General features: G+C 43.9%; 1 protein-coding gene across 2 annotated transcripts in view; it reads right to left on the bottom strand.

Moving 5' to 3' along the window:
- The window catches only part of LARGE1 (LARGE xylosyl- and glucuronyltransferase 1), a 398,517-nt gene extending 371,444 nt beyond the window's left edge, over nt 1-27,073 (bottom strand). The window contains exon 1 of one of the 2 annotated variants that reach the window (XM_050926400.1): nt 26,745-27,073. The gene's annotated coding sequence lies outside the window, so the exon portion shown is untranslated. Of the gene's footprint in view, nt 1-26,401; nt 26,649-26,744 lie in introns of those variants that run through there. The other variant, XM_050926391.1, reaches the window with a different exon arrangement.
- Nucleotides 27,074-27,353: the final 280 nt, after the last annotated feature.

Genomic DNA, 27,353 nt, shown 5'->3' with positions numbered 1-27,353 from the left:
GATCTCTTTCTTGAGCGGTAACAGCCAATTTAGACCCCATCTTTTTATATGTATAGTTGGGATTATGTTTTCCAATGTGCATTACTTTGCATTTATCAACATTGAATTTCATCTGCCATTTTGTTGCCCAGTCACCCAGTTTGAGAGATCCTTCAGTAGCTCTTCGCAGTCTGCCTGGGATTTAACTATCTTGAGTAGTTTTGTATCTGCAAATTTTGCCATGTCACTGTTTATTCCTTTTCCAGATCATTTATGAATAAATTGAATAGGACTGGGCTCAATACAGTGGTGTCCCCCAGGGGTCTATTTAATTCCTTAAATTCTGAAAGCTGACCATTTATTCTTACCCTTTGTTTCCTATCTTTTAACCAGTTACTGATCCATGAGAGGATCTTCCCTCTTATCCCATGACAGCTTAATTTGCTTAAGAGCCTTTGGTGAGGGACCTCGTCAAAGGCATTGTGAAAATCTAAGTACATTATATCCACTGGATCTCCCTTGTCCACATGCTTGCTGACCCCCTCAAAGAATTCTACTAGATTGGTGAGGCATGATTCCCTTTACAAAAACCACGTTGACTCTTCCAACAAATTATGTTCATCTATGTGTCTGACAATTTTGTCCTTTTCTACAGTTTCAACCAGTTTGCCCGGTACTGAAGTCAGGCTTACTGGCCTGCAATTGCCAGGGTCACCTCTGGGGCCCTTTTTAAAAATTGGCATCACGTTAGCTATCCTCCAGTCATTTGGTACAGAAACTGATTTAAATTATAGGTTACAAACTACAGAGGAGAAACAGGATAGTCTTCCATGGAAAATAGATCTGCATATTTCAAGTATGGCTAGTTTAGCTCAAAAGGTATAAAATAACCATCTGAAAGATTTCTTAAGAGATGGTGCTGAGATTACAAATTATTATTTTTTTTTACTTAAATTATAAGTCATCTTGAAGAAGGATAAAACAATTTTTTCCACGGTACCAAATCTTTGGCTGCCCAATCGGAGGTAAGGGGGAAAATGATTAGATCCCTATCTATTGTAAATTATACCCCACCAGACATTTTAAGCATACATTTTTCCACCTTGCTTCAGGAAGCTGATCTGACATTTATTTTCAGGTGCTGGTGTGTGCTATGATTAGTTGGTTTCCCTTTCTATGAGGTGGTGTTGGATGTATTTATGCTTTGGCTTTTGGGGAAATTTGTCTTATACTTCTAGAACTACTGATAAAAATGTATCCTCCCCAACCCTGAAGCTATTTTTACATTGTTTGTTCAAACTGAGGACTTGCTGCTACTCAGCATGAGTAACAGTACAGCAATCTGGCCCTTGATCGCCTATAGTTTTTTAAATATCATGCTCTTTAATTAATCATGAGTTTTTAAGGTCAGTAGGAACCACTTTGATCATCTAGTCTGCTTCTTGCATTCCACAGGCCATAGAATTTCACCCAGGAATTTCTGCACCATGTCTATAGCTTCTGTTTGAGCAAGAATATAACTTCAGAAAAACTTCTCATTTTGAGTGAAAGATTTCAGGTGATGAAGATTCCATCGCATCCCTTAGTGTACTGTTCCAACGGTTAATTATAAAAATTGCACAGTATTGTATTTCAGACTGAAAATAAGGTGAAATTTTTTGACAGCAAGAGTAAGTTAACCATTGGATCAATTTACCATGGAATGTGGTGAATTCTCTATCACTGGAAATATTTAAATCAAAAGTGGATGTCTTTCTAAAAGGGTATGCTCTTGTTCAACCTTAATTTATTGGGCTATATGTAAGAATCACTGGCTGGAATTCTATGGCCTGTGCTATGCAGGATAACAAACTAGATGATCACAATGGTCCCTTGTGCCTTAAAATCTATCAGATATTTTTGATTCAAAATTAAAATTCTAAATCAAGATTTCTGGGCCCTCTCTCCTCTCCCAAGAAAAGAGAGAAGGAAAGTAAAAACCAGATCAAATCAAAGCCTTAGATATCTTCACAAGGGAACCATATGGAAAGTCTTACTTTCCAGATGCTTTCCCCATGTATTTCATTTTCCAGCTAATCATTGCAGCCACCCGCTGGGGAAAAACAAAATATTGCGCTACTTTCTATCATGCTAACAATTTGGTGCACACCCTGTACTAGAAACAGTGTGCGCTGGATTATTTATATTGGGCCTCACTATAAGTCATCCTACAGCTGCAATAAACAGAAAATTAATTAAACCAGATGAATCTGGAATATATTAAAGCAAAAAACCTCACACAGATACAATGAAAAAGTTGCACAGTTGAGAATCACAACCAAGGCAGGAAATACTATTATCAAGGTTCAAAACACCCACATTAAGGTGGCTACAGTATATGTCACCAGTATTTTGTGGTCTAAATTTTATGACCAACCATAATATATCATCATACCAGAAAAACAAGGTTAACTATGGGCTACCTTGGCACCTCCTATGGGAAAAAAAAAAACACACAGAGTTCTCACAACACCTTCCTGGGGAGAGTTGGCCCTTACTCTCATGTTCAGTGCAAAGCAAGGTCACGATCCATCCCCAACTGAAGTGGATGAGTGTCTTTCCATTGACTGCAACATGATTTGGACATGTCTCCAAATGAGCAGTAAAGAGATTTTATAAAACTTGGAGATGAGACAGAGCCCATTGTTGTTCACATGGAAGACTTGTGTTCTGGGTTCCCCTGCTGCCCACTTGGCTCCCTCTCAGCTCCACTGGAGTCACATTGTCAAGAACGGCCCTGCCCACAGTTGCCCCCAGAATGCTGTTTAAAAGGAGCTCTATGGCACAGAAAGAAGTCAATGCATTCATCACAATGACCTCTACCATGTACCCTGCAGAGGATGACTTTTATTGTTACTGATAGGTTTTTTGTTATTTGACTGTGACTGAATTTATGTAACACCTCTCAACAATGTCGAGGTATTTTACAGCATGCAAAGAGGTAAGGAACTCAGTCAAAAAATAAGCAGAGTGAAATAGCAAAATGTTTTGATTTAAAAGGGAAAAAAAAAAAGTCTTGCTGTGCAAATTTTGTTTACATTTGCACAACTTCCACTCCCTGCTTTGTTTCTTATATGCGCATGGAACCCTGTCGAACACAACTGGACACAACTCCTCTTACATATTCATCTCCAAACAAGTACTTTTCTGTCCACTGTATCTGAATTCCATTTGGTTAAACTATTAGCTTTCGAACTCTCAGCAGTTTATACGTAGAAAAAGTTAAGGAAAGTTATTGAGGGCGGGGCATCAGAACTCTAGACTGCAATTCAAAGGCAAATGAAAAACCACTTTGACCATCCAGACAGTATGCTTCGAAGTCACTGGTGCCATAGTGGTCACTGGTGCCATACTGGCTGAGTACAACAAAAAGGAGTGAGAGAGGCCAGCAAGAACTTGTACCTCTTCTCCCAAGCTGCAAATCCTGCTACTCCTCCCTTGAAGTGACAAGGCCTGACCCCTATACCTTCGACCTGGCAGAACCTACTGCTCAGCTCTCCCTCAGAAAAGATCTTTCCTGCATCCTCCTAGTAACAGAACCCCTCACTCTGACCACTCAGGTTATGCCTACATGGCACATTAAACCCTGGTTTTGACTTAGGTTCAAGCCCGAGCTCACGCCCCCCTTCCGTCCACATACAAATCAGCCTGACTCAGGTTAGCAAACACTCAGGACCCAGGTCCTGGGACCCTGCAAAGGGGTGTGGGTCAGAGCCCAAGTCCCACACCAACTTGGGTGCAAGCCCTGTCATCATGGAGCGTGGACGCAAGTCACACTGCAGACCCAAGTCCGATAGTCTGCCTAATGCAGTATGGATGTGTTAGCACAGGTGTGACACCCGGGTCCAACAGCTGTTAACTCAGGTTTACAGTGCCGCACAGACACTGAAGCATGGACTTGAAAACACCAGTCCAGAAACCTGGGTCCCAGCAGGGTTTACAATCCAGTGTAGACATACCTTCAGAATTTAAATCTTCATCTACACCTCTGTGACACAAAGGGTTACAAAAACCTTCCTCAGGCTCTGCAAACCTTACAGCAGGTGCTATCAACATGGGAGGCAGCCTGGTACAACGAGAGGTCACTGTAGGGAGACTTGGAAGCACAGGGGTCTATTCCTGACTCTGCCACCAACTACTATATGACCTTGGGCAAGATACTTCTCTCTGTGCCTCTGTTTCCCCTCCCACCATCTATCATCTTGTTTATTAAGATCATAAGCTCTTTGAAGCAGAGACTGTCACTCACTATGTGTGTGCGCAGCACCTAGCACAATGGGGCATCTGACCTCAGTGGGGGTCTCTAAGCACCACTGTTATACAAACAAACGAGTACAAACTTGAGCACAGAATGAAAAACATCTCTAATTGTAAAGCTTTACACTATTTTAGTTGTGGTAACCAGGATTTGTATATGGGTTTTAAATTACAGGTACTGGTAGTCAAATAAGCACTTAATGCACAGAATTAGCACCTATAATTTTCATTTTAATAACCATTGACTCTCATACTTCAATGTTAGTCTGGATCTCCAGGCACAGAAACCTGCTGCATGGGTATTAAAACCTTACTTACTCTAGACATACAGCCATGTCAGGGAACCCAGTTACATCACACTGGGTGCGGGATCATAATAGAGCTTCATAACCAGGCCACTTATGTTCTATCTATACTACAAACTGGAACAGGGTTTGTATCAGAGTTAGGAGAGAACCACGTTGTACCTACATTACCCAATACTGTTGTCATTCTAAACACAATGTCTGAAGTCCCCTTGTGCCACAAGGCTCAAATTGAGTAGACAGTGTAGGTCTTTTAAGTATAATCTATCTGCAAAACTGGAGCACTGCACAGAGGTACCTGCTTCTGAAAATGAAGAAGAAAATTCAATATGCATACTCAGAACAGAGTTTTAAAATTACTAACTTTCTTAAACCACCAATCTTTCCTCCAGATAATGGGAAAAACTGAAGTCCTCATTCAGAATGGCATATATACCATGTTTGAAACTTCAAAAATAAAGCCATTTGCGTTATCATAGCATGAACAGCCTCCAAAAAAAGTCTTCGCTGAAAAATACTCTGCCCTCACCTCCTTCCTCACCATGTTCAGATAAAAATCCATTCAGCTGTGTTTTGAAGTAACTTTTGAGTGGTATGGAAAATTTCAACAAAAACTGTTGCTGTGTTGGGGGGGGTGGGGTTTGGAGAAAGTAACTGAAAAGAGACATTTATAGGATGTTATAATTCAGCAGAGCTACAGAAGACAGTTACATTTGCAGTAGTATCATTTTCATTTGCTCCAGAATTATCCTCACCAACCAGCTACTTGCATCATAGAGCAGTAGTTCTCAAACTTTTTTTTTCCACGGACCACTTGAAAATTGCTGCGAGTCTCAGCAGACCAATTAATGGTCTTTTCAAATGTTGTTTGTAATGTTAGCTAACTATTGTAAAGCGCTTTGGATAAAAGTGCTATATAAAAAAAACACAACTTTACAAACTTTTTTTGTTCTACAAATAAAAAGCACACAACTCATATTTTAATATCAGTAGTCTTGCCTTTCTAATGCAATGGATGCGCCCTCCCCCCCCCCCCACCACAGCAGCCTCCAAGCTGGGCTGGGAAGGAAAAGGGTCTCTCCCTCTCTCCCGCACTGCAGCAATCACAGAGCTGAGGCTGGGAAGGAGGGCCTCTCTTTCCCCAGCAGCCAGGAAAAGTCACCTCTTTCTCCAGCCACTGCAGCCCTGCACATCCCAAATTCCCCCCCCACTCCCTCTTCTTACCCCACTGCCTCCTCCCACGTACCCCCTATTTCTCCTCACCCCCCCCCCCCCCGAGGCCACCATTTACATGTGCGTCTTCTCCAGGGTCCAGGAATTTAATTAGTGGAGCAGCCATGCCTGCTCAGCACCACTAATTAGGTGGGTGACCTTTCATTCTCTCGTGTGCGGCAGCCCAGGTGCGCACCTTATAGGGAACTCTCCACGGACTACCTGAATGGAGCAGTGGACCACAGTTTGAGAACCTCTGTCATAGAGGCAGAACTGCTTGCCTGTCTCATCATAGTAACTGTGTCTCATGGTTTTCCAAGGACCTTTGTTCATAAAGTGTTTATCAATATGCATGCACACACAGCACCTAGGAAAGAAGAGGCAAGGAGCAGATGCCTTTGAACATTTAGGCGGAGGGGGGTGGGTGAGGGTAGAAATGAAGCTGGCAGGGGACAGCTCTTTGCATCCCCTGTTATAGTTATTTTACTTTTAACCATCTAACTGAGACTCACAGATCTACCAGAAACACATTAAATCCTTTGAACCTCTGAAATGATGCATTATTGAAGTCACAGTAGGGGAGTCAACTCAGTTTAAAAGACATAAAAGACTAACTCTAGAACAAGTGTCTTTTTCCATTATAAGGTAATGGCTAAAAAAAGACATTTTAATTTAGTAAGAAGATGCAGTCACAAAGGGAAAAGGGAGAGGGTTGGGGGAGGAAACACCCCCAAAACTTAATGCTTTCTTCTAGAATGCACCAAAGAAACAATCCCTCCCAAGTCAACACTCTCTCTTAAATGTATCAAAATGAGATAAGCAACACCCCAACTTCTCATTATCCCTAATCCACAAATACTCCTCACACAGTATCTGTTAGATCATTACAGTGTATGCTCTCTCCAGAGCCTCAAGTATAAGTTACCAGAATAAGTTATTCATTTAACATCTTAAAATTTGCCTCTATAGACATTATCATTGCACTGTTTATTGATGTAAGTCAGCGATATCAGAAATACTGAATTGTGAAACTCAGGTTACAGAAAATTTTGTACATATTAAAGAAATGAATCCAATATAATTTCCAACTTCCTCCTCCTTTTAGGTGATGTTTCTCTCATTTTGAATTTTTATTGGTTATAGCCATCCAAGTGGCAAATGCTGCTGAAGGAATAACACATGCAAACTACAAAAACCTCTAATGTATGTGCAATACACAAATACCTCTCCACTGTTCCAATCCAGCTGTAGAAGGGTGGGGCGGGGGGGGGGGGGAACATCACCGTCCCACTTAAATATCTGGTCCCTTGTGGTTTCATGGGAGGGAACTGAACAAAGTCCTTATCTAGTTCTATGTAATCTCATTTACTGAAGGTGAGATCAGAGGTGAAATGCAGCAAATGAAAATGACTTGAACCCAGCAGAATCTGTAAGTGGTCAAAATGTTGTTGTTTTATTATAGGAGTATAAAGGGCTACTAATATACTAGCCAGGTGTAGGGAACCACGGAAGACTGTGTTACGGCCTAGCTAGGGTAGTTCCACTTCCTCGGCGGCCGGTCACTGTAGGACATGGCACGCCAGTTATAATCCGCTTCTAACTGGTTAGGACCAGTTTGAATGGCCCTCGGCCAAAGGGCAAACACCGCCTGTGGAAAGTCCCTGGCCTTTGGCCAAGGGTCGGACACAGCCTGTGGAAAGTCCCTATTTGCTTATGTATGAGTTGTGTTTGTATTCTGTATATATAGCTGCATGGTCCCGGTTCCGCTCTTGGACTCCATACCAGGCCGAGCTTCGGTGCACTGGGTTCCCCGCCTCCGTGACAGCAACGCCAGGAGTCCCCGTTGAGGGTGTGTCACTTTACCTTCATTAAAGCCAATAACTCACAGTGTGTGTGGGCCTTGTTGTTGCAGAGCACCCTGGGTAGGCCCATAGCCTCCCAAGAACCTTACATTTGGCGCAGTGAGCAGGGTGCTCTGGGAGACGATGCCGTTTTGGCCAAAGGTAGGGGAAGTAGAGAAGCCGTTGCTGTCCCTACAGCGCATACCCGGGTGGCCCCAGACAGAGTGCTGGGGGCTGGTAGCACGGGTTCTGGCCAGGTGGACTGCCCTGGCCGATTGGCAGGAATTCCAGCAGGTGGCTGGAGTTACCCCCACACAGCTGACAGAGGGCTTACAGCGGCTGCGGGCGAACCGGCGTTCTTGGACGGAACGGCGAGCAATGGGGGAGCTAGGGTGCTCCTCCTAACCTTTCTCTGGGCCCAGGATGAGGTGCTCCGCTTACAGCGGGCCCTGGAGGGAAAGACGCTGGAGTGCACGGCCCAGGCGGAGGCCCGTCCCGTGGCCCAGGAGGTCATCACCTCCCAGGCGGAGCGCGCCCAGGAGTTGACAAGACCGTGTGAGGTATTGGTGGCCCGGGTTGCTAATAAACGTCGTCTCAGACTCGGGCGGCGGCCGGTGACTACGGCACAGGTACATGCGGTGACCGCCGCCCCCTTTTGGGACCCCGAGGCCTAGGACGGTAACATTTGGCGTTCGTCCTCCTCCTTGGAGGAGGAACCGAGATCTGCGGTGGCACACGCCCACCCTGTGAGAGAGCTACGAGCAGAGGGCGGCCATCTGCAACCAGAGGTCGTTCAGACCTTCAAAACAAGTGAATTGCAGGAGATCGTAAAGACGTTTCGCCAGGAGCCCGGGGAAGGCGTCCTGCGCTGGCCGGTCAGAGCCTGGGACAATGCGGACAATACGGTCATGCTCCTCCGGTATGAACTGCAACAGTTGGGTGTCCTATCACAAGATTCCCAGGTACGTGCGCAACTGTCCAACCCCCCGCAACCCAGGGGGGGAACGCCGAGTCGCCCTCCCTGTATCGCTGGTTGGCAACGGCGGTAAGCACAGCCTAACCATCAGTGGGGGAATTGGAGGCACAGGCAGGCCCCTGGAACACTATCGCCAAAGGGGTACAGACACTTCGGCAGTTGGGGATGGCCTGGGCCGTAGACAGGTGGCATGGACGGGCCAGATGACATACCGGTCACGAAGTCCATTAAGGCCACCCTCCTGCGCTTGGCCCCAGACGAGCTGGAGCCCTCGCTTCTCGCGGTTGTTATGGCAGCGGATGGGCATGTCGGAGACCTGGCTGCCACCCTTATGCAATTGGAGACCGCCCTGGCAGGGGCACGGCCCAGGGCCATCCAAGCCGCCAAAGGGCAGCAGGGCAGGGGACAGGCCGGCGGGAGACAAGAGAAGGGGGAGCTGCGGGTGACCGGAAGACTTTGTGGTTAGATCTCTTGCAGGCTGGTGTCCCTCAAGAGGAAATCAAGGGGAAGCCAACCGCAGATTTGTATAAGCGGTGGATGCAGCTACCCGCCTCTAAACGAAGTACTGGGGATGAAGGGGAAAGGGGCGTGGAACAAAGTAAACCAGCAGAGCCCTCCGCCCCACCCGCTGAATGGCAATTGCCGCGCCCCTACTGAAGGCGTGGCGGGTCCTCCGTTCCTTGTGTGGCCACAGCCACATGTGGGAGGGAGGCGGGGGACCAATGCCCCTACGTACCCCTAGTAATCCGCTGCCTGAGGGGAGGGGTGCATCGTCTTGGCGCTACTCGATACAGGTGCCGAAGTCACGATCTTACATTCTGCGCAGACCCAGGGCCGAGCTACCCTGGTAAAAGGCCTTGGAGGAGCTGAGACCCCGGCGTATGAGGTCACAGTCACCTTGACCCTGGGGAAGGCCCCCCAGTTCCGGGCCACGATCCTGGCAGCTGCCATAGGGGAATACATACTGGGCATCAATGTCCTACGAGGCCGTTCGGTGGACATGCAGTACGGCCTTTTTGCATTCGGCCATCCCTGGTTTGGCACACCGTGTCCCAAGTGAGACGGAATGGCATGTACTAACGAACGTCTGGTGGACGGTGCCACAGCGAGAGCCGCAGGCTGCCATGGTTCTGGCCACTGGGGAAGGATGGGCCTTCTTGCTACCAGAGGGAGAGGACTACCCCCGTATGGCCTCGCTCTCCCGCTTATCGCAGCGCTCCTTGTGAGGGGAGCTACTGCCCAGGGGGCTGCCGCCTCCCCGGTAAATGCATGGGTGGTACTCGCCCAAACTGCAGTTAATGCTACGTCTTTTTGCCTTCCCCGTATATATGCTGTGGGCACCCTTATGGAAACCCGTTTTATTGGCGTTTGTGCAGCCCCGGCCTCGTTGCAGGAGTTTTCCCTGTTAAAGATAATTGCGAAAACTATGACGTATGGGGATTTGTACACTTTGGGCCCCGCCCAGTATGCTTTAGATACAGCCATGTATTCTTTTCATCTTGCTAATGTTACCACTGCCGTTGTTTGTGTGTATTTTGTAAATGCCACCCGTGTGGCGATAGACCATACCAATGGGGAGTTATCTTGTCAAAGCAAGAGTAATGTCTCCTTTGCTTATGGATATATAAAATTGCCTGTGGGGTGGTTCTTGTTATGTGGCAGGGTCGCTTACACCTATGCCCCTGCCAATAGTTCCGGGGGCCCCTGTGCCCTCGGCCGCATGGCTCCCTTTTTGTTTCCACATCCCCCAGTGGATTTCGCCCGCCACCAGCGAGAAGCCATCCTTCTCGATTCCACCTGTAAGGCTAAGGTGACCCTCTTCTCCGAGACAGAAGCTGCAGCCCTTGCGTTTTCCCTAGTGGGCATACCGGGTCTGATGGCGCATAATTATCATGCAGTGGCACACCTTGCCTGTACTGTGGCCAATGCCATTAATTTAACCTTTACAGTTCTTGCATTGCTCACGCAAGAGCTTGGGGAAGTACGCCAGGGAATGTTAGAGAATAGGTTGGCCGTTGATTATTTATTACTTCGGCACGGCCAACCTTGCCAGGATTTTGCCTGTATGTGCTGCTTTAATGTTCCTGATGCCGGCCCTCTGTAGAGGCCGCTTTGGAGTGCCTTCGCCATCTGGCAGAGGGCATTCGCCAGCAGCAGGGGGATTCATGGCTCTGGTCCTGTCTCACCTCCTTACATGGTTGGGCTGCACACTTGTTGCAGGGCCTTTGTCTTGGCCTCCTTTGTTTATTAAGTTTATATGTGTGTTGTATGTGTGGCCGAAGTTGTTGTCCCCGGTGCGCCACACCTATCCCCTCGGGGTCCGCATGGTCGCTGGCATCACTCGAGAAAGCGAGGGGAGGAATGTAGGGAACCGCGGAAGACTGTGTTACGGCCTAGCTAGGGTAGTTCTGCTTTCTCGGCGGCCGGTCACTGTAGGACACGGCACGCCAGTTATAATCCGCTTCTAACTGGTTAGGACCAGTTTGAATGGCCCTCGGCCAAAGGGCAAACACCGCCTGTGGAAAGTCCATGGCCTTTGGCCAAGGGGCGGACACAGCCTGTGGAAAATCCCTATTTGCTTATGTATGAGTTGCGTTTGTATTCTGTATATACAGCTGCATGGTCCCGGTCCCGCCCTTGGACTCCACACCAGGCTGAGCTTCGGTGCGCTGGGTTCCCCGCCTCCGTGACAGCAAAGCCAGGAGTCCCCACTGCAGGTATGTCACTTTACCTTCATTAAAGCCAATACCTCACTCACAGTGTGTGTGGGCCTCGTTCTTGCAGAGCACCCTGGGTAGGCCCGTAGCCTCCCAAGAACCTTACACCAGGCTATTATCAAATCTCTTCAGTGACAGAGCTCTCTGCTGAAGGGAACAAATAAAAATAAGTGCATTAAGTAACAAATCACAGGAACAAGTTGTTTAGACTAAAGACATTGTTCCAGAGGATTACAGAGTTTGTTTTGCCCCTCCCCACCCATTAGTTGTTAGTTTTCCATCTTTATTTTAATACTGTAGCCATTATTACCAAATGCCACCAATAGCCTACTGTTCCTCTGTAATTCTGGATGGCAAGCACATAAACTCTTTAATTTGTATGGCAAGGCTTTGGGTTTGCTTTAAAGATGCATACAATAACCTTAGTGATAACAGCTCAATTTTTAAACGAGTCCTGCCAGTCTTGTCAAACTGTCTAATGCTTTATTAGTTGCTTTGGTTTGTTTTGTATTACTGTAATCCCTACAGGCCCCAAATCAGAGATCATGGACCCGTCATGCAAGGTGCTGTAAAAACACAAACCAAAAAGACAGTTATTGCTGCAAGAAGCTTTCGGTCTATCATGTCGGACAAGAAACCACAGAAGAATAAGGCAGACTGGGGAGCACAAGACAACAGTGACAAGATTAGGGGAAGTGTAATAAGCAGTGGTCACAGCACAGCAATTCTGTCCATCTCAGAGGGAGTAGTGACTCTCTCAAGTAGTCCCCATTGTTTAAATGTAAATGCTACACAAGGTGTGTAACCACTCCACAATCGGGTCCAAAATGCAAACTAGGGTTGATTAGAGAGCCTAAATTTACTTGGACTATGTCTACAGTACACAGCTTCCATGTCACTACAGCCGTGCCACTAAAAGTCACGCAGTGTAACCGCTGTTTGTTGGCTCTCCTGTCGACAAAAAACTTTCACCCACAATGAGTGATGTTAGCTTTGTTGACAAGAGAGCGCTCCTGCCGACAAAGCGCTGTTCACACCGGCACTTGTTATGGGGAGGGGGGGTGGTTAACACCTCTGAAAGACAAAAGTTTTGTCGTTCAGTTGCCATTGTAGACATAGCCTTAGGATCTTAACCATGGACTCTAGAGGAAATAAAGTATTACACTGAGCCCCAAAAGCAAACTTTTAGAAGGTTTCACCACATTGCCATTAAAGTAGTGCATTCCTCTCAACCTCTTTTTATAAACCGCAGACAACATGATAAACAAGATCTCCCTGATCTCAAAGAACAGTTTTCAGAAGATATTGTGATGCACAAAATTAAAAAAAAAATGAAGTAACCATCTTTTTTTTTTAAATCAGAAATACTGCTTCTAACCTAGAGATCATAAACCACTGTTATAAGAACTTGCATATTAAACTAACTGTTTAGTGATTAAAATGGGGAGGGAGGGAAATCTGAATGCTAAAGCCAGTATTTTCTGAATAGTAAGCAGGAAGGAAATGGTTTTAAATCTCCAGCATTAGATTTCTGCTTCAAATTAAGGAATTTTTCAGCAAGATTGTTGCCAACTCTAGCATTGCCATGCAGTAATTAAGCTATTTCATTTAAAGTATAACTTGCACATTTGCACATGCTGTGATGTGCTTCTCACTATGTGAAGTTGTTGAACACTGAATTCAAGCATATAGGTACCCTATATTATTATTAATCACGTTTATTACGATAATGCCTCAGGACCAATTTGTCTTGTGAGATAAGTAACCCTCTCTCAGGACAACCACCAAGAAAACTCAGAGATGAATTAAAAAAAATAAAAAAAAAAAAACCACACAATTGTTATCAAAGGATCTTGAGAGGCAATGAGTGCCACTGACCACACAAAAGAAGTTATTTATCCTAAAAACCTTTCAGGATCAGACACTAAGGGCTTGTCTACACTGGCACTTTACAGCCCTGCAACTTTCTCTCTGACAGGGAGTGAAAAAAACATCCCCTTGAGCGTAGCAAGTTTCAGTACTGTAATGTGCTAGTGTAGACAGTTCACCAGGGCTGGAAGCCATGCTACCAGCGCTAATAACTATGCCCCTCGTGGAGGTGGGTTTTTTAGAACTCTCTGCCACGACTACACAAGCCACGTTAAAGCGCTGCCACAGTAGCGCTTTAATGTTGCCAGTGCAGACTAGCATTAAAGTTCTGATCCAAAGCTCAAGTCAATGAGAGAGTCTTGCCACTGATTCCCATGGACCCTAGATTGGGGCCTCATGCCCTGGAATATGCCTGAGATAATGTTATAAATTGTTATATTTCTAAAAAGTTGGCCCTATGTCACGTTTTATTGATCCTCTATCAAGAACAGTTCATCGGGCTTGGAATAAAAAGAAGTCAGCCTTTTCTCCATGTCGTATTCCAAACTCAATTATGAAGCAAATTTTTCTAACCAACACTGAATTGGTTCTTGATTTATATTACATGCAGAGTATGGGACAACACGCCAGTGTTTTAATCAGAACCTTGTGTCTTTGTCTTCCTGTCTGTAGTCTTAAAGGAAGGTATTTTTACACAAACTAAGTCAAGCAAGGAAGGAGATTCTCTGCTTTTTGGATCCCCAGCATTTTCTGATGCAAAACTATAAGAATTCCAGAGAATCTCAGTTGTTAGTCAATTGGTCTCATGCAGATATGGAGAGGGAGGGAGGAAAAAACAAAGCTGTAAGCATGAGAGAAGCTTGGACCTTCACAGCTGCTGTCAGAGACATGTTAACACACATACACCACTCACGCTGGATGTTCTGCATAGAATATTCAAGACATAAAAAGTAATCTCAGGATTCACTTCCAAGAGAGGCCTCCATGGAGCAAGCTTCCAGAATACAGATGCTCATCTGCATCAGAAAGCTATTCCTGAGCCACAGATTGCAATGACACCTCACATGCCTACATCTGTGCTTTGCCAAACAAAAATAACCACGTCAAACACACTTGAAGTCATCACAGTCCCATTGTCCCCCACCAAGTACAAACCATTACAGGAGCCTCTTTAATCAAAAGTACTCTCAAATGAAAACCATCATAGCACTTAGTACTTATCTAAAGCATTTCATCTTCAAAGCACTTTACTAACATTAATTAAAATGCCATGGGAAAAAGATTGTCATTTTTAGGGGGAAGATTCAAGTGGGAGAAAAAGTAGATCTTGGTAGCCAACCGGATTAATGCATACTGTTGTTTCACTTTGGAGACTTGGGTTTTATTCCCACTCTTCGGACTCCAGTGGAAATGAGTTCTGCTCAAGACAGAGTGTATTAAAACAGAAAATACTACAGTATATGTTGTTACTAAGGAGCACTGGCTCAAACTCTGGCTTGCACCACACCTGAGTCACACTAAAAGCACAGTAATCAGCCCCATTTTCGTGAGTGGAAAAATGTAATCAGAGAAGAAAAATAGGCAAATTTCATTCATACATTTTAAACTCCATCCCCCTGTGATGCTGTGTATAGGAAAGGTAACCATTATGTCACTGTTGTTACCACTGTTACACAATTTCCATAAATCTTATACCATGTATGTTATATAAGGTGTCAATAGAAAAGTTATGATTTGCTAAATATGATTATCCTGTTTATATGCATGTATCATCTTTGTATCTGAAGTTACAAATATTGGCTATGTATTTGGATCTTACACACGTGTTGCATTCCTGGGTGACATCCACCAGATAGATTTTACATCAAGGCTAGACAGCAAGGCTAGACAGCTATATGTGCATGGTCCATTAAGGATTCTCCAATCTCACCATGGACCATTGAAAAAACTCATCCCATCCAGATAGCTCTCCCTGAGGATGCCTCAGACAGCGAGGGGCCTTTGGCCACCTCCTGTGAGTCAACAAATCATGTAAGGACATGTGATATGCTCATGTGACCTTGGACTCCATCTTGGGCCAGTAACTGTCCACAAACAGGGGCTGTGGGCTTTGTTTGAGACTGTAAAATTCCATGCACATGGCAGAGAATATAAAAGACCCCTGAAACATCTCCATTTTGTCTTCATTTCCTGTTTCATTTCTCTGGACTGGATTTCTAACAAGGAAGCTTTGAACAAGGACTGATGACCCCTAATCTGTTTGAGTGATTCCAGCGAGACTTTTGCAAACCAGCAGTTTATTCCATCACTCTACAAACCTGACATAAGGACTTTGCAATCATTTGTATGCATATGATTCCTTAACCATTCTTTTCTTTATTAAATCTTTAACTAGTTTACTAAGGATTGGCTGACAGCATGATATTTGGGTAAGATCTGAGATTCATACTGACCTCGAGATATGTGTTTGGTCCTTTGGGATTAGAAAGAACCTCACACATGGCGAAATGGGTTTTCAATAACCCCTCACTATATTAGACTTGATTGTCTGGATAGAAGTCAAGGGCTGGAATGCCTAGAGGAGACAGCGTTTGGCTTCTAGTTAACCAGTGAGGTGTTGCAGAAGCATTTTTTATTACTGGTTTGGTGAATTTAATTATATAGAGGAAACCACCAGTTATTGAGGATTGCCTGCCCTATTTCTTGCAGTCTGCCCTGAGTGTGGCATTTTCAGTGTGGTCCATCCCAGGCACCCAGCCACACCCCATCCCCTCTACAATAAGTAAAGCTTTAACATCAGCAATCTGTTCAGAATGAAGGACCATTTCCTTTGCCATCCGTCACTACCTTAAGAATTTCTAAAAGCACCCATCACTGGTAGCAACAGGGCATTAGATACAAAACTGTGATTTGCACAAGTTTGTCCATTACGTGCTCGCCTTGATTTCAATTCTCTTCTTTATCTAGGATGCTCCGTTGCTCATTAGTCACAGTGCAGAACAATGCGTCATGCAGCATGCTGTCCAGTGGACCAGGTTCAGGCTCATCATGGGCTCTGGTAATAGAGTAGTTCTATGCTGGAGACCCTCCACTGAGAGCTCTTTGCCCCCAGAATTTCACCCTATTCTCCGTAGGTCAAACATCGCAGTTGAGCTCAGTTCTGGTCTAAGAGGAAGATTCTGCCATCCTTATAATGGATAGTACCTCATTCCATGATTAACTGCATTGACTTCAGTAAGACTACTTACAGAAGAAGTTACTACTAAGCATAAGCAGTGGCTGAAACTGATGCCACAACAAGATATTTAAGATCCAGACAATTAAGGGTCTGCTCCAAAGCCCATTGAAGTCAGTGTAAATATTCTCACCGACTTCGGATCAAGCAGTGGCACTTTGAGCAAAATGATCAGGAACCTGAATTAAATCCAGATAGGAACTGGAAGCCAGTGGAGCATGAGGAGCACTGGCATGATGAACTCACTTTGATTTGCATATCTTAGAAAGCATGTTGTTTGCACTAGCTAGAAGTTTCACAGTCATCTCCATGCAGAGTGAGCTGCAATCAATGACAAGTTCATGAATCACAGTGAGTAGGTCTATATCGCAGAGGAATAACTAACTGAAGATGGAAGAAGGTATTTCCTTACATTGTGACAATCTGCTTATTTAGGAGCAGCAGTGAGTCTAATAAGAACCTCAGACTATGCACTACCATGAAAATAAGAGAATGGATTCTCTCTGCAATGGCTGAAATCAGTGTTATAACCCGCTCCTCTAAGTGTTTCTCTTCCTAGCAACATTATCTGTGTCTTGCCAGAACACTGCTGTTCTGTCCAAAGCCTAAATTTTCACCAGCAAGTTAGAGCTGCATTCTTGATTTAAAGGAGACATTATGGACCCAGTCCTCAGTGATCAGAAAGTTGTTATATGATGAATTCAGATACTGTATGCATGTGTCATACAGCTGAGGGGAAGGGGGGACAGGAAAACAAAAGGGAACCTGGATTGCCAGCCATATGGGATGGTTAACTCAGCACCTGCCATGTTAGATTCATTTCACCTGCATAAATTACCATCACTGGACAGATGCAGTGGGATCTGTCTTCATCCTGCAACACTAGATTTTTTTGACCAATTTATTCTAAGATTTTCTTGAAAATACTGAAATATAAATATAAAGTTGATACAAATAAATACATAGTTAAGTGCCAAGCCTACAATGCAGCCTACCAGAGTGTCATTTTCTGCCAATGGATCACAATGCCGGATCTTGGCCTTAATTACTATTCCACAACATTTAAGAAATCTACCATTACATAAATTAGTGGTCTATAAATGACTTAAGATCAAAATGACAATAAAATCACAACTGAAAAAAATAAAAATAAATACAAACAGTAACAGATATCATTTTGAACCGCCTCAATACACATCTACCTCAGCAAACTTTAAGTGCCTCTAATCAGGAGCTGTTTCTTCCTATGTTTATGAGGAGAGATGAGTAAGACTGGGACTTTTCAGCCTGGAAAAGAGATGACTAAGAGGGGGATATGATAGATAGATATGACAGCTAGATCTATAAATCAAGACTGGTGTGGAGTAAGTAAATAAGGAAGTGTTATTTATTCCTTCTGATAACACAGGAAGTAGGAGTCACTAAATTCAATTAATAGGCAGTTGGTTTAAAACAAATAAAAAAGGAAGTATTTTTTCCACACAATGCACAGTCAACCTTTGGAATTCTTTGCCATGGGATGTTATGAAGGCCAAGACTATAAGAGGGTTCAAAAAAGAATTAAGTAAGTTCATGGAGGATAAGTCCATTAATGGCTATTAGCCAGGATAGGCAGGGATGGTTTCCGTAGCCTCTGTTTGGCAGAAGCTGGGAATGGGAGACAGGAGATGGACCACTTGATGATTGCCTGTTCTGTACATTCCCTCTGGGGCACCTGGCATCAGCCACTGTCACAAGACAGGATACTGGGCTAGATGGACTTTTGGTCTGACCCAGTGTGGCCGTTCCTACATTCTCATATTAGTACTCTGCCTAGCACACAAGGGGCATCTCTACACTTACCTCCAGAATGATCGATCCAGCAGGGGTTGATTTATCACGTCTAGTGAAGACATGATAAATCGACCGCCGAGCACTCTCCCATCAACTCCGATACTCCAGCAGAGCAAGAAGAGCAGGCGGAGTTGACGGGGGAGAGTCAGCAGTCCACCTACCTCAGTGAAGACACCGCAGTAAGTAGATCTAAGTATGTCGACTTCAGCTACATTATTTGTGTAGCTGAAGTTGGTTAACTTAAATTCCCCCCGCCCCTCCCTCCCCAGTGTACACCAGGCCTAGGACTCGTCTCTCAGTTGCGGCCACTAGGTGCTACTGTAATGCAAATAAACGAAGAAGAACCACTTACTACAGTAACATTTGCAACTCCATTGTTTCAACCAGAAAAGTCAAAATGTTTTTTTTCCCTAAATCACATAACATTTGAACAGTCAGCCTATAACTTGAAGACTCAGGGGCCGGTTATCTGCCACTGTCAAGCTGACAAGACCAAATGTGGGAGAGACTCAAAATAAAGAATGCAACAACAACAAATTTAAAAAATTACCCATGCTAGAAGCTTAAAGTACTCTGGCATTGATTCCTTTTATGTCAGTGACTTTCTCTTTCTAGCCTTAGGATTTTTTATTTCTGACATAAATAGTTTTCTACAACAACAGTGAAGGGGGCAACCAAACCTGCATGGAACATAGGAAACTTTAGGACTAAAATGAGTGACGTCCCTCAAAATGAGGGACATCTGAGAGATCTGTTCTCTCAGGCTTTGCACCTTAGAAAGTCATTTACCCCAGTGCAAAGAAAGTTTAAAATGCTACCACTAATGAGAATGGAGAATTCCAACCTGTAAGCATTTTACACCTACTCTGCATAGGTATAAACAACTCATTGGAGACTGGGACCCCTAATGTTCATTTACAGTGACTTCTGCCTATCTCTATACCAGCTACTAGCTGTCTATGCCAACTTAGTTCTCTGGTGTCTTAAACTAGACTATTTTGACAAAGAATATTAAGTTACAACTTTAAAAGAGCAAGGAAATATTTTTCTCCAAGCACTTTAAATATTTTATTTCCTTTCAGATATTTAAAAGGTAAGAACGCTAGCTTATTCTTTTGGCATTTTCAGTATCTTGGAAGCAGAGTATATCATACACTTTAAAAAAAGTGCAAATAATTTTTTAAAACCCTTTTTTACTACTGGTTTACTTTCTGCACTTTTATTACTGTGGTTATTTTTATTACTGCTAATACTTAGTCCTCCAACTAGTGCAGGGGCCTGGACTAGATGACCTCTCGAGGTCCCTTCCAATCATATGATTCTATGATTACTTACTTAGTAGCACACAGAGGGATCAACCAGATTGGGCCCCATTTTATTATCTACTGTTTACAAGATGTTTGTACAACAGTCTCTGCCCCCCAGAAGAACTCCTTTTGCATAGGAAATACCCTGGTCAATTTCAGTTTCTCATGCACTAGTAACACAATAGTGTCATTTACGTTCCCTGTAAGTAAATAAAAATGTTAAAGCTTTTGCTTTCTCTTCCTGCTTCCCCCATTCTTCATTTATTATTTTTTAAAATAAATTAACACATTTAATATATATTGAACAACATGCAAAAATTAGACCTAAAGCCAGTAGACAGTCTAACTTCAGCACGTCAGACTTGTCATGAGAGAGACCTTTGAAGGAAAAAGAGGAAAATTTGCTTTGAAACACAACCTTCTTCATTAATGTATAATTTGGGGGTAGAAATCTGTATCTTTAATCTGAAATGCCACAAGACTACACTCTACAAGTGACATTTCAACCTCTTCTTCCAGTTCTGTGCTCAACCTATTGTATGATGCCTGATGTTTCTGGGATCAGTCCTGTGGAATCACTGATGGAAAGGTTTCATAGAGTCGCTGTATAGCTTTTTGATTTTGTCCTTGTGTGTTTCCAGTTCTTTGTTTTAATTAGATCACTATTTTTCCACTGAGACTGTTACAATAGTGTAATTAACCTGTAATCTCACATGACCCTCCAAAAATCCCCTTCCAGTTGCTTTGGAAACTTTAGCGACTCTCTAGACTCCCTGCTTATGTAAATGGATGCCGCATTCTAATTTGTCCTCCTTGTGCTCAATGGAAATTTCAACATTCCTATGGTAGTTGGATGAAGTTGTTGAAACACGGGACTTGATCTTCCCCCCACTCCCAGCAGCTTAAAGCAGTTAGAAAGACAGCTGATCTGGTTTCCTGGGGACTCTGCATGTGTGACAGAATTTTCTGGAGGCATAGGAGCCATTTCCACTACTTATGGATCCCAAGACAGTGGGTGTGGCAGGGAGAAAAGGGCCTGGCCACTGTGTCTGAGCATCCTGGCAACCCCCATCAGCCACAATAGCCCCAGACTGTTGTTGACAGCCAAAGTTTAGCACAGCAGCCCTGAGGCGGCTCTACTTTACAAAAGGAACTAGTCAAGTGGCAGGCCAGCCCCAAGAATGGGGAGTGTGGATGGTGTCTTAAAGCCAGCTTCATTGTCTCTCTTCCTCCCTCATATTCCTGAGCTGTGTGTATGATTGTGGATGAATTTAAAAAAAAAAAAAAAAAAATCGCATCACATTCTTTAGGTCCACGTTATATCTTTCTCAATGAAGTTTGAACAGTGAATGCCCAAACCTCAAAAGTTTAAGATGACTGCACCCAAGAAGATCATTTTTTTTTAAATTATGTATTTTTGCTGTCAGAGCAAATGGCAAAGACCTAATTATCATACTTTTCTCTGCATTTCCTGGGCAGCTTGGTGTAGACTCAATACCATTAAGTAAGGAGGAATCTTTTCCTACATGAATTCTTGAAGCCATTATCAGGTCATTGTTCATAAAAGACCAACAGTCTTGCCTTAGGGCTTGTCTATATGCCACGGCAATGTGCGATAGAGAGGTGTGATTTCTAAAGCATATCAACATGCTGCATACCAACTGATCCATGTAGACCCTGCTGGTGCGAACTAAAAGTTCCTTTTAGTGTGTTAACATGCACGACATTAACATTCATGAGAGAACATTTAGTTCACGCCAGTAATGTCTACATGGGCCAGTTAATGCACAATATGTTGCCATACTTTAGCAATCACATCCTTCTAGTGTGTATTGCTCAACTGTGTAGACAAGCACTTAATGTCAATGCGGATTCTTTCAGTTTTTCCTGAAAATTTGTAGTAACTACTAGTATGCCTGCGAGTTTAAATGTCTCTGAAGGAGTACGTCCAAAGCTAAGTGCTTCAACCATTTCTCTAAATTGATCATTTTGTGCAACACTGAAGGTGATGTTGTCAGCATAAAAGAAGGTTGCAACTTTCTTATCAAGTTCAAGTCTCTGCCTTTCATTCATTTTTATGGCATAATCATTGATTGATCTATGTCATTTTGGGGTAGTTGTTGAAGATGAACACAGTCTGCTCCTGAATGAAACTGATGTTGAATAGCTGCCTGAAGAGGTACGGGAAGGTCTGGAACAGGGATTTAAATTATAATATTTCAATGATAATGACAGCATCAGACGTTTCTTCCTTGCAGGATCCTCAAACTCATCATTGTTCCACTCGTCCACTTCAATTTTAAAAAAAGTATTTAATTCAATGGCACATTTGATCTTGAAGAATCCAAATAAGTGCAGAAAATCTAATTTTTTTTTGAGATGAGCACAAATCCTTGCTCTCTTTCTACTAAAAATGTGTGACAATGTCTACATTTTACTGTAGAAGAATAGCAGTATTGCCAACACCAAGTATTTCAAAAATCATGAGTCAGGTTCCAAAAAAAAGCATAAATGTTGGATTTTTAAAAATAATAAATGTTGGATTTGACTTTTGGTTATTAGCCTTTAGGGTTCGTGTTTTTAACCTGCTCTCTGTAACCCTGAGGTCAGGAACTTAAAAAAAAAAAAAAAAAAAAAAAAAAAGGCTGAGATTCTCACATAACTACATGACTCCAAGAACTGGAGCTTCAGAGGATAGCTCAGTGATTTGAGCATTGGCCTGCTAAACCCAGGGTTAGGAATTCAATCCTTGAGGGGGCCACTTAGGGACCTGGGGTGCAAAATCAGTACTTAGTCCTGCTAGTGAAGGCAGAGGGCTGGACTCAATGACCTTTCAGGGTCCCTTCCATAAATATGGAGATATACCTATTTAAAAAAAAACAAAAATAACAGAAAATAATGCAGGAGTTGGCAACACTAAAGTGATCATTTTTCTTTACTTACATCCATCCAATGACTTGTTTTCTTCCACTATCTTCAACTTCAGATATGTGGAGTCAGGCAAATTCATATATTGATGTCTAGTAATTTCTTAACATTATTCATCCATTTGCAGTATTGATTAGCAGCAGTTTATACTAAAGATAGCTGTTTCTCATTCTATCAAGTGAATTCAATAATGTGATGACTGAAAAAATGAGTTGTAGACAGCTTTATATAAAACCATCTTACTGAGCTGCCCTGACCACCTTCCAGAAGTTTCTAGATTCTAGCAAACCAAACCTCACATTACTAGTTCAAAACTCCACCCACTCTCCTCACGTCCGCATGCAATGGCAGTCTATTCCTTCCATTAGTCATGCGCCTCTCTCTCCAATCACCAATGACTTTACCCATTCCTATTCCTCTCCTTGTGAAATGATTGGCTGAAACCTCCACAAAATACAGCACAGAAATCATTTCAGAGAAAACCAAGCTGATGACAAACAAACATGACTGGATCAGCTCACATATCACTGTCAGTGGACAAGAGCTTGAGACAGTGAAATATTTCAAGTATTTAGGGGCAATCATCACAGATGAAGGATCAAAGGCAGAAATACAAGCAAGAACTGCGCAAACAACAGCAGCAGAGGCAAAGCTAAAGCCAGTTAGGAAGAATAAGAACATCTCCCTGGAATCCAAACTGAAACTGCAGCACGCATTGGTCATCTCCATTTTTCTGTATGCATGTGAGACACGGACCCTTATGGCAGAACTTTAATAGAAAAATACCGGTAGTAGAGATGAGATACTTCTGTAAAATCCCAAGCATCTCCTGCTTTGACCACATCACTAATGAAGAGGTCCACAATATCATCATCCAATGCACTAATGAAGAGGTCCACAATATCATCACCAATCATATGAACACCTCCTGATGACCGTGAAGAAATGCAAGCTGAAGTGGTATGGCCATGTAACAAGATCATCCATCCTTCCAAGATCATCCTCTAAGGGACAATAGAGGGGAAAAGAAGAGGTTGACAGAAGAAGAGATGGACTGACAACATAAAAGAGTGAATAGGAATGGACTTCGCAGAGACTCAAACACTGACACATAATTGTCAGGGGTGGAGACAAATGGCTGGATTGCTCATCAGTGATGGTACCCCAACGACCAATTCAATTACGGGAGGGATGATGATGATATTCACCATTGCTCTGTCTATACTGTGGTTTATTAGAGACCACACCTGGACTTTTAGGTAAGCTCAATAGCTGGCACAGGCTATCTGACATATTGCTATTTAATACTACTCTTCATTCTCCTTCCAGCAAACTTGGTGCAAATGCCTCCAAAACCTGAAAGAATCACTATCCTGTTGTATAATCGAAACCAAAATCCAACCTGTCTTGTGCAAATGGAGCACAGAGCTGCCATACTCATATTAGCTATTTTGTTAAATATCTAACCACACTGGTACCATAATATCTGCAAATTATGCTTCCTTCTTAACTATCAGTTAAAGAGGGTACTTACTAATGCCCTACGTCAGAGATGCAAAGCACAGCACAGACTCTGAGCATTAACTATAGAGGGGACAGAACGAAAGTTAACCTGTGCCATAGTGGGAGATTAAAAATACCAATCTAATCAGCCACCAGTGATTATGCAGCCAGTGAGGTGTTTACATGCCTTGCAGGCCAGGGATTTTGCAGTTTAGGATTTCCAGTCCCAGGGTGCCTGCGCAATGAGAATTTTAAAACCTGGATGTATCAATCTATATTTTTCAGTCTTCAAAAGCCTAGTTCATAAGGACATCTGCCCAACAGTGGATTTTTAATCTCATTTTTTTATTTTGGTAATGGCTAAAAGATTGCAGTAGAGTTCTTTATAAACTATGCTTCAATAGCCTAGTTTTATTTGTAGCAGAAACCAGCATTTCTCTACTGGAGTTTAGTTAAAATATTTTTTCCGCTGTGAACTCAGCACTTTCATTTAAACATACTGATTTTCCTTTCAAGTGTAGGACCCTAATGGTGTTAAAGAGAGAGGGCTGGGGGTCTTCATGTGTATTAGTTTGTATTACATTAATTTTTGTGCCTCCACCATTAGAGAAAGAAAAAGTTAGTCCCCCTAGTATACTATTGCAGTAGGATGTTGAAAAATGTGTGCAGCAATTCACTGACTAAACTGTATATCCACATGTAGTAACAAAACTAGCTCTTTTTTTTTTTTTTTTTACGCAAAGGACACATAGGAGCTTAAAGAATCTACAGTAAAACTAGGCAACCTTTCTATCCATTTATCAATTTTTCTGCCATTCCTCTTTATGGGCAAATGCAATAATAAATGTTGTATGAAGAAAATTAAACTGTATCCAGAGGATTTCATTAAATAAAAAGTGTGGACCTGTTGGGAATTACCAACTCTGGTTTTAATACAGTATTTTGTTTCAGATTGTGTTCTAGCCCAATTCTTTCCCCTTTTCAATGCAGAATCCAAGGACAGCTGCAACATTTAGAGATATCTGACTTTACCGGTATTTCTCTCAAAGTCTACACCTTTTGATAGGAAAGTAATGGCATTTAGCCCTAGAAACACACTTTCCTCTAGCAATTTTAAACAGACGCTATACAAGCCAAGTTCTACACACAAAAGGTAAGATCAGTATAGAAATCATATGAGAGCTGTTCAGACTCTTTTTCAGGTCCATTGGTTAATTCTCACCAATGTGACAATGTGTGACTGAAAAATAAGGCTCCATTTGTTTTTTGGCAATAACCCACCTCCAAAATAGAAAAAGAAAGACGCTGCATTCAGGTGAAATTCCTAAGAAGAGAAGAAGATTGCTTGGTTTGATGCTGTACCAGGGAGTGAACTTGCTTTCATACTAACCAAATCAGATGGTCTTGTGAGTACATAGCACAAAATAGGACTCTCTCTAAAAGCACTTACAGAAGAAATTATCAAACTTCAGGTTACCTCCACAGAGGCAGCAAATTGCTATGTGTTCCCTAGGGAGTTCAGTTTAATGAATTAAATGACAATTCACAGACATGGGATAACAGCAGAAATCTGTCCAAGTGACACACCTAGCAGGGCTGTGTATGTGTGTGGGGGTGCATCCACCCCCACTATCAGAATGTTCCAACCGAAATCATTCAGCCCTGACTTAACAAGCACGACAGAATCTGTTCACAGAAAGGGTCCTGTTTTGCTAGATTGTCTATCGGGAGTAAATGACTATTTAATAAATGTAGATAGATGGAAGTTGTTTAAAGCCTATTGATCCTCCAGAAGAAGTGGACAAGGCTGACAATGAACTTAATCAATATCAAACCAGCCAAAAAGATCTCTTCTTCAGGTGTTAAAGTGACCTTCCTGGACACAGGAATGTATATTTTAACCTATTTGATGGCACAGTAAAAAGACATTGAATTATCTGCCTTGTCTAATACACTAAAGGCATGTTTTTTTCTCTCTCTCAGCCCCCACTTCCTATAGTCAAATGCTGTACTTTGTGAGCCCCACTCAGTCTACCTGCTAGCCCCCCAAACTGAAGTCTACCTTGCAAAGTAGTTGAGGTGTAGAAAGTTCTTACAGACGCATACTGAGCTATGGAGAGACTGACATACAACAGAAACTCTTCCTAAATAGAAGTTTTACTCAAAGCCCACCTGCAACACTCTTCCCTCTTCCCCCAACTCCTCCCCCACCCCCCAAAAGTCTCTCACCTGTTTCTCCAACTCCACTAGTGGGCTCCTGTGACTTCAAAGAAACCCTCCCTGCCAAAAACAGAAGTGCAACAATACAATTGGCAACAGCCACCTTTCTGACTTTTGTAAGTTCGGGGCAAGACAGGAAAAAGAGAGAGGAGAGGGGACAACAAATGAAAATAGTCCTACCAGGAGCTGATGCAAGAAAACTCCTCTCTCAGATCTTGGCCAGCGGACTTAAGTGCTAAGCCAGATGAGGGAACCTTTCTTGAGGTAAGGCAAAGGGAGGGGGATCTGTGCCTGGAATGCGCTTTCCGAAAGGTATCCCGGTTTGAGCATCTAGTCGGCCCCACATTTGATTGAAGTCCAGGATCGAAAACAATAACCCCCCGGCCTTTATTCGTCATGCTTGCTTGAGAAGGGGGCGGGAGAGGTGATGAGACACCCCCGATTTCTATTTCCTTCCCCCTCCCCATTTACAACCCATTTGTCTCTAAAGCAGCAGCAGCAGCGACCCAGCTCAGCACCTTACCTTCTCGGCGCGGCTGCGGGGACGCAGGGGGCTGTGCAGAAGGTGGATGCCGGGCTCGCTCCTTGCACCTCGGGACGGGTGCGGCCACAGGGGCGGGCAGGAAGCGGCCACAGCCCCCGCTCCTGCCCCCAGCACAATGTAGCTTTTCCTCCTCTGCTGCGGGGGGCGGGTACCGTTCAGTCCCTGCAGCCCGGCGCTCCGGGGGGGTCTCTCTAGGCAAGGGAGGCGCCGGTTTCCCTGCTCTTCATGGGGCGCGGGAGCAGCCAGGAGGGGGATCCCCTCTCCCTCCGGGACGCGGCGCCGACGGGTCCCTCCTCTCCTGCCTGGCCGGCTCGCTCTTCAGGGCCTGCCCGCCCGCTCCTCCATGCTGCCCTGGGATGCAGCCCGCCGCCCCCCTTGCCAGTCCCCGGCGGCGATGCGCGCTGCACAGGCCTTGCCCGGCGGCCAGCGGGACCCGGAGGCGGGGGCTCCGATCCGGCCTGCAGCCAAGCTCCGCGGGGAGAGGAGGCCCTGCCCCGGCCTGGGAGGCGGCGGGGAGCCCCGGGAAGGTCACGGGCAGCGAGGAGCCGGGCTGGGAAGGCTCCTCCGGCGCCGCTCCCGCTGCTGCTG

This window comes from Gopherus flavomarginatus, chromosome 1 (genome assembly GCF_025201925.1).
Source record: "Gopherus flavomarginatus isolate rGopFla2 chromosome 1, rGopFla2.mat.asm, whole genome shotgun sequence".
Lineage (NCBI taxonomy): Eukaryota > Metazoa > Chordata > Testudines > Testudinidae > Gopherus > Gopherus flavomarginatus.
The sequence above is the reverse complement of the archived record's forward strand: the minus strand, read 5'-3'. Positions and strand labels throughout refer to the sequence as shown.